This window comes from Salvelinus sp. IW2-2015, unplaced genomic scaffold, assembly GCF_002910315.2.
Source record: "Salvelinus sp. IW2-2015 unplaced genomic scaffold, ASM291031v2 Un_scaffold2401, whole genome shotgun sequence".
Lineage (NCBI taxonomy): Eukaryota > Metazoa > Chordata > Actinopteri > Salmoniformes > Salmonidae > Salvelinus > Salvelinus sp. IW2-2015.
In genome coordinates this window covers 16365-27659 of record NW_019943723.1, presented here as the reverse complement: position 1 = coordinate 27659, position 11295 = coordinate 16365, and the positions used below count along the sequence as shown (strand labels likewise).

Here is an 11295-nt window from a genome sequence, read left to right as displayed (position 1 = left end):
ATGTCCACATCATTTTCCTCCCTCATGATGCCATCTATTTTGTGAAGTGCACCAGTCCCTCCTGCAGCAAAGCACCCCCACAACATGATGCTGCCAACCCCGTGCTTCACGGTTGGGATGGTGTTCTTCGGCTTGCAAGCCTCCCCCTTTTTCCTCCAAACATAACGATGGTCATTATGGCCAAACAGTTCTATTTTTGTTTCATCAGACCAGAGGACATTTCCCCAAAAAGTACGATCTTTGTCCCCATGTGCAGTTGCAAACCGTAATCTGGCTTTTTTATGGCGGTTTTGGAGCAGTGGCTTCTTTTTTGCTGAGTGGCCTTTCAGGTTGTGTCGATATAGGACTTGTTTTAGTGTGGATATAGATACTTTTGTACCTGTTTCCTCCAGCATCTTCACAAGGTCCTTTGCTGGTCTTGATCTCCGGAGCTGACAGGGATTAAAGCTGCCCCCGAGGTGGCGTAGTGCCCAGGAGGAGGTCAATGGTGCAGTCTTAGGGTCGATGCAGAGGAAGAGATGTGGCGCGGCCCTTGTTAAAAACCTGAGAGATCTGAGGCTTTTCCCCAAGCCCACAGGAGGACGCCCAGGGGCAGGCTGCTCCGCCTTGAGACAATATGCATGACATAACGAGCTCCAACCCAGGATAGAACCCGTAGCCCAGTTGATCAGGGGCATGTGCCTCTGGAGCCATGATAATCCCAAAACCACAGTTACATGAGGAGACTCACAGTGGTTACCTGACACTCACAGGTTGATGGGAACCGTACTGTGAGTGACCCTGTCAATAGAGCGTCCGTGTGCCCATTCCATGGGAATGGAGAGGTGTTGTGTGGAGATGCCCAGCTCCGAGATGCCCAGCTCCGACACCAGGGTAGCATCCATAAAGCTTCCGTTGGCCCCAGAGTCCATGAGCACCTGAAGAGATTTGGTGGATATGTAATGTCCTGAAGTACCACAATACAGACAACTTTTGGAGCTCAGTCTGCGTAAACATTCCTCAGCAGCCAATCTAGCCCTGCCCAGTTGAATGGGCTCCGGAGGAGGTGAGTCGACAGTCCTCGATGATTCCCGAGGGAACTTGTGTGACCGGATTCTCTCGGGAATGCAGGCATACGGAACTTCCGGGATTCTTCGGGGGGGGGAAGGGGAACCTGTGTACGAGCTTGTGTGGCCGGGAACAGACCTCCCCTCCCTGCTGCGTTCCCGTAACCGCCCATCGATCCTTTTGGTCAAGGCTATGAGGGAGTCGAGGTCATGGCATTCCGCCAAGGTTATGCGGTAACTMCTCGTGTCTTCCAATGGTGGCTCCTTGGAGGGAGACGGTGTTGCGGAGCTGGTCCGAGTCTGCTGGGTCAGTCATGGCCAGTTCGTACTATCACGACTCAGGATATGACACAGTTCGATTGTCAGAATGTTTATTATAACAAAGGGGCAGGCAAAGGGCAGGTCTAGGGCAGGCAGAGGTTCGTAATCCAGGTCAGAGTCAATCAGGGACAGAACGGCAGGCGGTCTCAGGGTCAGAACAGGCAGCATGGTCAAAACCAAGAAGACTAGAAAACAAACCTTGAGAACAGGAGAAAACAGGAAACACGCTGGTAAAACCTGACAAAACAAGACGAACTGGCAACAGACAAACAGAAAACGCAGGTATAAATACACAGGGGATAATGGGGAAAAATAGGAGACCCCTGGTGTGGGGGGGGGGGGGGGGGGGGGTGGAGACATGCACAAGACAGGTGAAACAGATCAGGGTGTGCCTGCCAGCAATAACGTCTGCTAGTAGGTGGAACCTGAGCGTAGTATTGAAACCCGAGACTGTCGGTACATTATACACAAAGATGTAGCTGCTTAATGTAAATATACACAGTACATGTAAATCATTATCTAAGGGAAATTACATTTACATTACATTTAAGTCATTTAGCAGACGCTCTTATCCAGAGCGACTTACAAATTGGTGCATTCACCTTATGATATCCAGTGGAACAACCACTTCTTTGCCAAATCCTTGTCTTGCAGCTAGATTGAGCCTGATTTACCATCCTACATCACAGTGATCTGAATGCCCTAAAACACAGTCTTTTGCCAGCATACACATTTCATTCCATGCAGATGAACATTCTTATAAAGGCCAGCTACATATTCACGTTTTGTTAACCGCAGTATGGATGCCTGACTGAACATACTTTAAAAAAAAATATCAACGAGTGCAGCCGATTCAATTCACAAAAATACTTCATTCCCTGATAGTCTTTCAACATTAAATATTTGGCATGAGCAGGCTGGATTTTAGAAGGAGATTGAGCCCAGCATCTGTTCAGTCTGTTGTTATCTTCAGTAACAGCCAGACAATCCTGGAGCACTGAGCTCTGTGAACTGCATTATCACTGTATTCCCATACTTATTTCACCTGTGGGATAATATACTCGGACACATGGTTACCTACGCATAAATAAGTCAGGTTTGACTTAATGTGACACAATGGGTCAGCTAGCTGGGTTATCACAATGGGTCAGCTGACTGGGTTATCATAATGGGTCAGCTGGCTTTGTTATCATAATGGGTCAGCTGGCTGGGTTATCACAATGGGTCAGCTAGCTGGGTCCTCTACAGTAAATTCTGAGGTTGAGAGGGCAGGTGGCTGACAAACACGATTAGCTGGCCAGTTTCCTCACACACACAAAAAATACTCTCCCGAGTTGAAAAACATGCAATAGGAAAAGCTGCCTTGAAGCCACAACAAACTGCTCACGTCACGTTGGATCACTGGATTGTACAGTATCCGGAGTGTTCAATGATGCATCCTCTGGTGTGTTTCACAGTGAGGAAGCAGGACATAGATGACATGTTTTAGCTTGTTTGGTGTCTTCTGTACACTGATATAATAGCAGTCGACAACCGTGCACCATGTAGACTAGATACTGAAACCCCAGGCGGAGTGGCCTTTCTGACCTCGTTCTCCTTGCAACTGATGGATGTAGCTGAAACTGCTGGGTGAAAAATGCTGCTCTGTAATTGCTTAGTTCACACACAAAAACAATGATTATCCCAGACAGTTTTTCCCCCTTCCTTTAGCATTCTTGTTTTCATGCCTGCAGGTGATTTATAATTCTCTAAGCTTGTCATCTCTTCTAGGTGCCGTCAGCATTGAAATGATTGACATTGTTTTCCTTTCATAGCCTCCCAGGAGGTCTTCCTATTGATTAATTTACATGCCTCTAAAAAATGCCTCCGAAATATCACAAGCTATAGAAGAGGGAATTCTACGAAGGACAAGCGTGGCAGCTTAGCTTTTGTTTCCCACGATCCTAGGTGTAAGCAGAGACCTTGTCCCTCTAGTCCGCGTTGACGTGCAGATAGTATTACATTTCTTGTCATCTCTACCACTCAACTTTCAAAGTATAGTCGAGTGTAATTATTGAGCGTCTCTACATAAATTGAACAAGGGAGAATTGTTCGCTGTGGAAAGTAGCCATGATTGGTTATAGCCTTAGGTCAGAGGGAAAGCAAATTATTTGTTCAAGAATATGTGCCAGGTACTATGATTGGCAAATGGGTAAATGCCATTGTGAAATCCCAGGACATTGTACGTTAAATATGTGCTCACTAGGTTACCATAAGTGATCATTAATCACTAATAATGAATAGTTTATCCAGTAAGTAAACAAGGATATCATCCTTTTGTGTGCAAAATGGACTGAAAGTAAGACCCTTTGAATRCACAATGATCAAAGTGACCTAGCCAGTGAATGAGAGGAGACCCTCACTGCCTTCTTCATTTGACTCACGTAGGCTCCATCCTCGCCCTCCAAACCCTCGGCTAATGAACCAAAGTACGAGAAGCGCTGGCTGGATGCAGTGTCCCTACCCTTGTTGATGGCCCGAGTCTCCAGATACAAAGCCGTAACGGCTAAATTAAGGTAAGGTAATCCTGTGTGATGTAATTCACCTCTGAGGCGCACAATTCACCCAGCGCTGCTGTTGGTTTTACAAGCACTTTTCATTTAGGTGGGAGGGTGTTCACTCCAATATCTATCCCCATGCATGCAAGGTCAGCGCTGCAGGAGGGCCCAGACAATGAAGCATGATGGGAAGGTTTAACTTTAACACACTGAATCGGTTCTTCTAGAGATATAAACGACATCAAATGAATCCAGGAAATCCCCAACAAATGTTATTTTCCTTCCTTTTTTTGCTAGTTAATCAATCAAATTCAATAAAGCCCTTTTTTACATCAGCCAATGTCACAAAGTGCTATGCAGAAACACAGCCTAAAACCCCAAACAGCAAGCAATGCATATGTAGAAGCACTGTGGCTAGGAAAAACTCCCTAGAAAGGCAGGAACCTAGGAAGTGATGTAAGAGATATGGCAGTCCTCTAGGAAGTGATGTAAGAGATATGGCAGTCCTCTAGAGCCCCAGTGGAGCTGTTATTTTAGAAATAAACAAAGTAGTAATCAATGCATATCTTTGTTACTTATAACTCAAATATATTATCGCTGTTAGTCACAACCTGATACCAAATGATGCATTATGGTGCTTGATTCTGTGAATTCTAAATAAAACAAAAAAATATATGAAAAGAGTGAAAGTGCTCTTTAAACATTTTTTAAAATATTATTGACACCCATAATCACACTTTTCAGGCTTAATTAATGAAGACAATATTGAGTGGACATATTTTATAAGAAGTAATTATCTGGCACTCAAAAATAATATATGAAGGAACTGCTTCAGCATATTAATAGGAAGATTTATAATAACCACAAGACAGGCTGATGCACTCAATTTCTTGATTAAAGATTTTCCATTTGATGAGTTCTATCTAATTAAGGATGAGACCTTATTAGTGTTATTGGAGTTGACAACATGGCACTAACTAACTTTGAATAAAGTTTTTACCAGGATGTGTATGTAAACATGAATCATCTGTGAACAAGATCTTTCTTTCTCTCTACATCATTATCCCCACTAATAACGTTATTATCCTCACCATTTTTGTCATTATGTCCACCATCTAYGTCATTATCCACACCATCTAAGTCATTATGTCCACCATCTACATAGTTATCTCCCACCATCTACGTCATTATGACCACCTTCAACGTCATTATCCCCACCATCTACATCGTTATTCCCACCATCTACATCGTTATACCCACCATCTAAATCTTCCACCATTCTTACATCATTATCTCACATCTACATTATTATCCCACCATCTAATATTATATTTTTTTTGTTTTTTTTCCCACCCATCTACGTCTATGCCCACCATCTACATCATTATCCTCACCATCTACGTCATTATGCCCACCATCTACATCATTATCCCCACCATCTTACATCATTATCCACCACACATCTAACATCATTATCCCACCATCTACGTCATTATCCCCACCATCTACATCGTTATCCCCACCATCTACGTCATTATGCCCCAATCTACTCATTATCCCCACCATCTACATCATTATCCCACCATCTACGTCATTATCCCCACCATCTACATCATTATCTCCCACCATCTACATCATTATCCCCACCATCTACGTCATTATGACCACCATCTACATCATTACTCCCCAGCCATCTACATCATTACCCCACCATACTACGTCATTATGCCCACCATCTGTCCATTATCCCCCACCATCTACATCATTATCCCACCATCTACATCAGTATCCCTACCATACTACATCATTATCCCCACCAATCTACGTCATTATCCCCACCATCTACGTCATTATGCCCACCATCTACGTCATTATGCCCACCATCTACGTCATTATGCTCACCATCTACATCATTATCCCCACCATCTACATCATTATCCCCACCATCTACATCATTATGCCTACCATCTACATCATTATGCCCACCATCTACATCATTATCCCCACCATCTACGTCATTATGTCCACCATCTACTTCATTATCCTACCATCTACATCATTATCCCCACCATCTGCGTAATTCCCCACCATCTACGTCATTATCCCCACCATCTATGTCATTATCCCACCACTACTCATTATCCCCCATCTACATCATTATCCCCACCATCTACATCATTATCCCACCATCTAGTGATTATGACCACCATCTACTCAGTATCCCACCACTTTACATAATTAAGCCACCATCTACATCATTATGCCCACCATCTACGTCATTATGTCCCACCATCTATCTTATCCCACCATCTACTCATTATCCCACAAAGTCATTATCTCCACCATCTACATCATTATCCTCCCACTATGTCATTATCCCCACCATTACATCATTAACCCACATCATACATATTAGCCCACCATTTTACATCATATTCCCATCATCTACATCATTATCCCCACCATCTACGTTTATGTCCACATCTACTTCATTATGCCTACCATCTACTCATTATCCCCACCATCTGCGTAATTTCCCCCACCATCTACGTCATTATCCCCACCATCTATTCATTATCCCCCACCACTATCATTATCCCCACCATCTACTCATTATCCCCACATCTACATCATTATCCCCACCATCTATGTGATTATGACCACCATCTACGTGATTATGACCACCATCTACGTCAGTATCCCCACCATTTACATAATTAACCCACCATCTACATCATTATTCCCACCATCTACGTTATTATTCCACCATCTACGTCATATCCACCATCTACGTCATTATCCCCACAATATGTGTCATTATCTCCACCATCTACATCATTATCCTCGCCACCTATTGTCATTATCCCCACCATATTCATCTATGCCACCATCTATGTCATTATCTCCACCATCTACGTCATTATCCCACCATCTACATCATTTATGCCCACCAGCTACGTCATTCATGCCCACCACTACGTCATCATCCATCTATGTCATTATGCCCACCATCTACGTCAGTATCCCCGCCATCTACGTCATTATGCCCACCATCTACATCATTATCCCCACCATCTACATCATTATCCTCACCATCTACATTATTATCCCCACCATCTACATCATTATCCCCACCATCTATGTCGTTATGCCCACCATCTACATCGTTATCCCCACCATCTACATCATTATCCCACCATCTACATTATTATCCCCACCATCTACATCATTATCCCCACCATCTACATCATTATCCCCACCACCATCTACATCATTATCCTCACCATCTACATTATTATCCCCACCATCTACATCATTATCCCCACCATCTACGTCGTTATGCCCACCATCTACATCGTTATCCCCACCACCTATGTCATTATCCCCACCATCTACATCATTATGCCCACCATCTACATCATTATGCCCACCATCTACATCATTATGCCCACCATCTACGTCATTATCCCCACCATCTACGTCATTATCCCCACAATATGTGTCATTATCTCACCATCTACGACATCTATCCCACCATCTACGTCATTATGTCATACCATCTACATCATTATCCCCACCATCTACATTCATTACCCCACCATCTACGTCATTCTGTCACCATCTCATCATTATGCCCACCATCTACGTCATTATCCCCACTATCTACATCATTATGCCCACCATCTACATCATTATGCCCACCATCTACATCATTATGCACACCATCTACATCATTATCCCACCATCTACGTCATTATGTCAACCATCTACCTCATTATCCCCACCATCTACATTATTATGCTCAACATCTACGTTTAATTATGTCCACCATCTACGTCATTATCCCCACCATATACGTCATTATGTCCACCATCTACGTCATTATGTCCACCATCTACGTCATTATCCCCACCATTCTACGTCATAATTCCCCACCATCTCCGTCATTATGCCCACCATCATTACACATTAATCCCCAACATCTACATTACCAGTCAAAAGTTGACAGACCTACTCATTCAGGTTTTTTTTCTTATTTTTACTATTTTCTACATTTTTAGAATAATAGTGAAGACATTACAGATGCTAAAGTTTGAGTACAGATCTCTCACATTACAGATGCTGAAGTTGAGTACAGACTCTAACATTACAGATGCGTGAAGTTGAGTACAGATCTCTCACATTACAGATGCTGAAGTTGAGAACAGATCTCTCACATTACAGATGCTGAAGTTTGAGTACAGATTCTCTCACATTAACAGAGTTGGAAGTTGGTAAGATCTCTCACATTAACAGATGGCTGAAGTTTGGTACTAGATCTCTCACATTACAGATTGCTGAAGTGAGTACAGATTCTCTCAACATTACAGATGCTGAATTGAGTACAGATCTCTCACATTAACAGATGCTGAGTTGAGTACAGATCTCTCACATTAGAATGCTTGAAAGTTGAGTTACAGATCTCTCACATTACAGATGCTGAAGTTGAGTACAGACTCTCACATTTACAGATGCTGAAGTTGAGAACAGATACTCTCACATTACAGATGCTGAATTGAGTACAGATCTCTCACATTACGATGCTGAAGTTGAGTTACAGATCTCTCACATTACAGATGCTAAAGTTAGTACAGATCTCTCACATTACAGATGCTGAAGTTTGAGTACAGGATCTCTCACATTTACAGATGCTGAAGTTGAGTACAGACTCTCACATTACAGAGATGCTTGAAGTTGAGTACAGATTTCTCTCACATTACATATGCTTGAAGTGAGTACAGATCTCTCACATGACAGATGCTGAAGTTGAGTACAGATCTCTCACATTACGAGATCTGAAGTTGAGAACAGGATCTCTCACATTAAGATCTTGAAGTTGAGTACAGATCTCTCACATTAACAGATTGCTAAAGTTGAGTACAGATCTCTCACATTACAGATTGCTGAAGTTGAGGTACAGATCTTCTCACATTACAGATGCTAAGGTTGAGACAGATCTCTCACATTACAGATTGCTGAAGGTTGAGTTACATTATCTCTCACCATTACAAATGCTGAAGTTGAGAACAAGATCTCTCACATTAACAGATGCTGAAGTTGAGTAAGATCTCTCACATACAGATGCTGAAGCTTGAGTACAGATCTCTCACATTTACAGATGCTGAAGTTGAGACAGATCTCTCACATTACAGATTGCTTGAAGCTTGAGTACAGATCTCTCACATTAACAGATTGCTAAAGTTGAGTTAACAGATCTCTCACATACAGATGGCTGAAGTTGCAGACAGATCTCTCAACATTTACAGGATGCTGAAGTTGAGTACAGACTCTCACATTACAGATGCTGAAGTTGAGTAACAGATCTCTCACATTTACATATGCTGAAGTTGATACAGATCCTCTCACATTACAGATGCTGAAGTTGAGTACAGATCTCTTCACATTACAGATTGCTGAAGTTGAGAACAATCTCTTCTACATTACCAGATGCGAAGTTGAGTACAAGATCTCTCACATTACAGATGCTTAAAGTTGAGTACAGATCTCTCACATTTACAGATGCTGAGTTGAGTACAGATCTCTCACATTACAGATTGCTGAAGTTGAGAACAGATCTCTCCACATTACAGATTTGCTTGAAGTTGAGTACAGATCTCTCACATTACAGAGCTGAAGTTGCAGTACAGATCTCTCACATTTACAGATGCCTTTGAAGTTGGAGTACAGATCTCTCGCCATTACAGATGCGAAGTTGGTACAGAATCTCTCACATTACAGATGCTTGAAGTTGAGTACAGATCTCTTTCACATTACAGATGCTGAAGTTGAGTGCCCTACGGCGTGGTTCTAATTCTATCTCCATTTTGGACTAGTAAACATATTATCCACACCTCTGCGGTTCCTGGACACACACTCTTAGAAGAAAAGGTGTATATATAGAACCTAAAAAAGGGTTTCTCTATAGGAGCACATTTTGAAGAACCCCCTTTGGTTCCAGTAGAACCCCTTTTGGTTCCAGGTAGAACCTTTGGTAAGATGTTTCTACCTGGAACCAAAAAGGGTTCCTATCGACACCATAAAGGGTTCAACGGAACCAAACAGGGTTTTCTTCTGATGGGGACTGCTGACAAAACATTTTTTTTCGAAGAGTGTACAATGTACTGTTATATGACAGCTTTCCTCTTGGATTAGTTCTCACAGCTATCCCGCTTCTTCCTCTGATTTGGTATCACAGCTAATCCCTCTTCTTCCTTCTTGGATTAGTAATTCACAAGCTATCCCTCTTCTTCTTTCTTAGATTAGTATCACAGCTATCCCTTTCTTCCTCTTGGATTAGTATCACAGCTAGTCCCTCTTCTTCCTCTTGATTTAGTATCACAGCTATCCCTCTTCTTCCTCTTTGGATTTAGTATGCACAGCCTATCCCTCTTCTTCCTCTAGATAGTATCACAGCTATTCCCCTCTCTCTTCTTAGATTTAGTTATCACAGCTATCCCTCTTCTTCTTCTTAGATTAGTATCACAGCTATGCCCTTTCTTCCTCTTGGATTAGTATCACAGTATCCCTCTTCTTCCTCCTGTAGATTAGTATCACAGCTATCCCTCTTCTTCCTCTTGGATTAGATATCACAGCTATCCCTTCTTCTTCCTCTTTAGATTAGTATTTATCACAGCTATCCCTCTTCTTCCTCTTTGGATTAGTATCACAGCTATTCCCTCTTCTCCTCTTGGATTAGTTATCACAGGCTATCCCTCTTCTTCCCTCTTGGATTTAGTTATCACAGCTATCCCTCTTCTTTTCTTCTTGATTAGTATTCACAGCTATCCCTTTCTTATTCTTGGATTTAGTATCACAGCTATCCTCTTCTTCTTCTTAGATTAGTATCACAGCTATCCCTCTTTCTTCTTCTTGGATTAGTCTCACAAGCTATCCCTCTTCTTCTTCTTAGAAATTAGTCTCAACAGCTATCCCTCTTCTTCCTTCTTAGATTAGTCTCACAGCTATCCCTTTTCTTCTTCTTCTTAGATTAGTCTCACTAGCTATCCTCTTCTTCCTCTTAGATTAGTTATCACAGCTATTCCCTCTTCTTCTTCTTAGATTAGTATCACACTATCCTCTCTTCCTCTTGGGATAGTATCACAGCTATCCCTCTTCTTCTTCTTGGATTAGTATCAAAGTATCCCTCTTCTTCTTCTTTAGATTAGTATCACAGCTATCCCTCTTCTTTTCTTGGATTAGTCTCACAGCTATCCCTCTTCTTCTTCTTGGATTAGTATCCACAGCTATCCCTCTTCTTCCTCTTAGATTAGTATCCACAGCTATCCCCTCTTCTTCTTCTTGGATTAGTATCACAGCTATCCCTTCTTTCTTTTCCTTCTTAATCTCTCCTT

The 11295-nt window shown here is 42.2% G+C and overlaps 1 long non-coding RNA gene across 1 annotated transcript in view; it reads left to right on the top strand.

The window, feature by feature from the left end:
- LOC112073872 (uncharacterized) overlaps positions 1–11295 on the top strand; it is a 25484-nt gene that overhangs the window by 8775 nt on the left and 5414 nt on the right. Inside the window, exon 3 of the long non-coding RNA XR_011476705.1 lies at positions 3795–3922. This is a non-coding gene — a long non-coding RNA (uncharacterized lncRNA). The remainder of the gene's footprint in view (positions 1–3794; positions 3923–11295) is intronic.